The following is a 4,783-nucleotide window of genomic DNA, read 5'->3' as shown; positions in this document are numbered from 1 at the left end:
TTGCTAACTTTTGAAACTAAATTTTTTCTTCTGCCATACGCTTTCCGCCTTCTTCAATAACATTCCTTTCAAATTTGGCGTCATTTTCATGAGTGGTTCTTTTTCTATAGCGTTTTGAAACTTAAACTTTAATTATAATCACCCTGTATATATATACATATATATGTAAGAAAAATGAAATATATCTAAACGATTAAATTAGCAGAGAAAATTAATTCCCTTCTGTATTCTAAAAATAGTAACTTGTATTTGCATAGCGTCATTTCGAGAAAAATCTATGTCATATGACTCTTACAAAATTCTGATGATGTAAATGAAACTAAAACTCAAACAGCCAATAGTAATTTTACAGCAATATTAACCATCCAATCAAAATGCGTTGAACACCAAAACTAATTCAATCTGAATTAAGAATTCACTCTGAACATGACGCACTTGCTTTCAAAGCTTTGGTCTGGCTGGACTGCTGTCTGTCTGTTGTTTCCTTCTTTCTGCAAAGTTATCAAAAATGCAAACTTGGAATAGACACAGTTAATGTGCCGACTTGATTGTGGCCGCAACATGTTTACTAAAATAAAATTTGAATTAAATATGCCTTAACTGCCAAATTTCTTACTCATTGTGAATTGGCGTTTCAGCATTCTACGGCATCAAAATTCCAGCTGTTCGTTGTCCACCTGTGTTCTACTACAGAATCTATTACAGCAAAGTAGACAGGATTAAATTCCTTTTATTTATTATTTAAATTTCCATTTTGTGGCCACAATTCATTTGGCCCTCTACTAGTGCCTATCAAAGAACATTTACAATTTTGATATTATTGCCATAGAAGCGAATGTAGCAGCACACACATGACTGCAGAAAGGCGTTTGCAGTCTTGTGTGGAAACGACAAGCAAAAGTGACTCATCAGAAAGAAGGGAGGGAGTCAAAAGTTTCAGTTTTTAGTTTTGGTTTACAATTTGGTGAGTGGTCATTTGTTTACATTTGAAGCTTAGCAGTCAACTTCTGCACCTTCAGTGTCTTTCTGCCGAGTGGGACCAAAAGTAAACTTTCAGCTTTGTACACCGAAAAATCTGTCTTTTGACCACTGGTCGAATTGCTTGCTTTTGCTTAGATACTCTAATTTCAGTTGCAAAAAAAAAAAAAAAAAAAAACATTTTAACTGTTTTAAAATGTCTTTAGTGTTTTATATTTTTCGGTATTTTATAATTTTTAACGCAGATGTTTTTGAGATTTTATACATTTGTGCCTTGCCGCCACGTTACAACAGAATTTATTGAATTAGGCGTATATTTAATTGAAATTCGAGGAAATAAGTTTGAATGAAATGCAGGAAAAATTATGTATAATTTAATATTCTATACAAGTAAGTCACATGGTGTCCACATCTTGTTTTTTGAATATGAAATCCAATGACAATAATTTCAGCAAACCAAGATTAAATTACTTTTAAATCCAAACCAAATTCTAACGTAATTTTCGTCTTAAAACTTCAAGACTTCAAACGAAATTGATTTGTTAATTACTTGATTGTCACTTTATCTCACTAAACCTCATTAGCATCTGAATTGTAAATAGACATTTTACTCTTTCTGTAGAACGAACTTTTAATTTCAACGTCTAAGTACTAGGTATTTACAACCAATTCATCTACTTTGAAATGAATTTTAAGATGAGATTTAAAATTAATAAATTCCCTAGAAACGAAATTAAAAGGGAAATCAACAGAGATGAGAAAAGTCATTTCGGATTTGAGCCTCGGGGATTGTAAGATATCTTGGAGTCGTTAACTGAAAAGGAATTACTTTTGCTCTCGATTGTATTTCCTTCATATATGCATTCTCCACTGCGAGCTTTGGGTTATAAAATCGTCCTGTAGCAGAACTTATTAAGGAGTTTCAGATATTTGGAAATGTTTCGTTAGCGCTTACTTTTACAATCACTTAGTTTGATTGTCCTGTTTATAGCATTTTAAGCTTCAGAAGTAGTTTGGTTTCTAATTAGCGATTGCGAATGCGTAAAATAAACATTCAAGCCTTACTTGATTTACATTTGCCTGTAAAGAAGGTTTTATGAAATAGTATTTGTTTCTTCCAAAACAATGAAGTGAAATGAATCATAGTTTTATTATGCTCTTTAAATGCGTGTTGAACGTGAAACTGATTTTAAATTGTAAACAGGAGCCACGTTATTTGGAGCTAGTTTTATTTTAGCAAAAGTATCTTTGGAGATTGAACTCTATATTTTTCTTCATCTACAGTTAAATGAAAGACATGTACCATAAATAGAAAGCAAGATCAATTAATTTTCGAGAACTTACTAGTAGCTAATTGATGCCCTCCATATTTTCTCCATCCTATCTGCATGTCTTCGTGGTGTAGCGGTTAACACACTCGGCGCTTATTCGAGAGGTCCAGGTTCGAGTCCCGGCGAGGACATTGCTCATTTTTCACGTTTCCTGTCTCAAAAATTCTAATGACTTTGCTTCCCGAGCTAAAAGGTGGTGGATGTGGATCCTTCACAACCAGGATTTAACATTGGGTCCCCTAATCCCTAGTCACCCTTTAAACGGAGGCGTAAGTAAGGTATTAGTAGTGAGCGCAGCCCGACACGCCTAATCAAACAAGCTGGTCTCATGGTCATGACAGGCCACGCTCATTTCAACAAAGGAAAAAATTGAAACATAAAATATCTAAATGAAAATAATCATGTGTTAATAATAATTGTAAACATAAAAGCGAAGAAAAGGAACAAATACAAACATTTAGACAAGAGAACACACTAAAGACAAAAACAAAACAAAAAAACCGCGAACAACAAACGCAAACAATGGTAACAACAAATTGGTAAAATAGACCAAATAGTGATAGCAAATTAAGGACAGTAAGTAAGGTATTTTCTCCTCTTTCTGCATGCCTTCGTGGCATAACGGTAGCACACTCAGCTCGTATTCGAGAGGTCCAGGTTCGAGTCCCGAGGACATTGCTCATTTTTCACATCTCCTGTCTAAAAAATCCTAATGACTCTGCAAAGAAGGAAAGAGAAAAATAAAAAAAACGAAATAAAGCAAGTGATATCATTTACGGAATGACAAGCGGAATCAGATTAAGTGTTTATCTGTTTGTAGACTGATGAGGAAATTAGAATTTCATTCACAGAGAGAATTTCACGGATATAAAAAGCCTCAATGAAATATGATTCACCAACTAAGGACCTTCGTTTGCCACGTTTCGGCAGAAAAATAAATGATTTTGTGGTCTAATACCAATGTTACTAAGCAACAGACGATTATTTATTTTCTCTCCAATTTCTGTCATAGATGCATAGTAAGCTTCATTAAAAGCCGCGCAACCGGCATAGTGGTTAGCCACGCTGAATGCCTTACCGAAGGGCCCGGGTTTGACTCTCGAAAGGAGGCATTGAGGTTTGTAAAGGTATAGTCCCTGTGCGGCATGGGGAACTCTAAATATGCGGTGAGCCGAAAGTCCTTTCGGAGGTGAGGGGAGAGACTGATGGTAAGGAAAAAGGGGTGGAAGATCCTCGGACCTGTTATCAAAACTGGGGGGGGGGGAACTGAGCAAAGTCGCAATGTCACCTGTATGGTGCTTAAGGCCGTTGCCAACGACAGGCTTCACCCTGCGCTCCTTTCCACAAGGAATTTTGTGCGCTTGTGCTGACTATAGGTCAGACAAATGAGCATGAGTTAACAAAAACAACAAGCTTTATTAAAAGAAATACTGTAAATTCTTCAATTACTTGTTTCAAGGATTGGGTCTAAGGAGTATACTGGACATTTTGACGGGAAGAAAAGTGACTGTAAAAAGGAACTTACATAAAATACCTGCAAAATTTTATAATTAACAGAAAGAAAGAAAAAAAAATGACATTTTTTGTTTAGTTTGTTACTCCTGGGGGAATTTTTAATCATTTAAACAGTAATCTGATTTTAAGTTCCTTTTACGAGAAATATAAGAAGCCTCAATGACAAGGTTAATTTTCCTTAGAAATTCATTCATGAAGGATTCCTAACTTCAGGCAAAGAGATACCCCGAGTTTTGTCTTTATTAAATAAACGAAACCTTACGTCTAGTGTCTTTACCACTTATACTCGTTTCTCGCATATAATATCTGTTGTTATTGGTTAATATGGCTTTGAAATGGCTTTAATTTACTGTGCACTGTAGTCACATAAATACATTTACGGAAGACTCATGCATCTATGTATCAATAAAGTAAGCATTTGTAGATGCAATTTACGAAGATGAAGGGTATTCCTGCTAAAATTAGCTCTATGGTTCTCGGCTACCATTGTCTGGAAGCGTTGAGGCTTATTTACTTTTAGGCTGAAGAACTCGCCCTTCTATTAAATGATGTAATGAGCAGTTAAAAACGTGCGAAACAACTGCTCACCGTTGCCGTGTGCTATGTGATAAGTAAATCTGGTTTTCAGTCTATGATCAATTTTTGCGATGAACTCTTTCTCAGCGAAGTCGTCCGTAACACCGTGCATTCAAACATTGGCATATTGCTCGAACGCCTACGTATATTTTCTATATGAGGCTTTCTCCCATCACGTTAGTGTCTGCCTCATTGGTGTCGCGAGTGGCTAAATGACATGTCAATCATGCCTTTGAAACGACTAAAAATTATAACGACTTCACGCTCATTCATTTAGCTAGTAGTTTATGCTCGTAGTTACAATCATGTCCTAAAGTCAAACTGCACACAGTAAGGGAAACCGTACAAAGATCCCCAAGACAGAAGTAATCACTTCAATTAAG

At 35.6% G+C, this 4,783-nt stretch overlaps 1 non-coding gene across 1 annotated transcript; it reads left to right on the top strand.

The window, feature by feature from the left end:
- Positions 1 to 2,368: 2,368 nt before the first annotated feature.
- TRNAK-CUU (transfer RNA lysine (anticodon CUU)) lies at positions 2,369 to 2,440 on the top strand. Its single transcript has one exon. It is a non-coding gene; the product is annotated as a tRNA-Lys (tRNA).
- The last annotated feature ends 2,343 nt before the right edge of the window (positions 2,441 to 4,783 follow it).

The sequence above is a fragment of the Stegodyphus dumicola genome, chromosome 9 (assembly GCF_044657685.1).
Source record: "Stegodyphus dumicola isolate Sdum_Otavi_A_Nest chromosome 9, ASM4465768v1".
Taxonomy (NCBI): domain Eukaryota; kingdom Metazoa; phylum Arthropoda; class Arachnida; order Araneae; family Eresidae; genus Stegodyphus; species Stegodyphus dumicola.
This window is presented reverse-complemented; position numbering and strand designations above follow the sequence as displayed.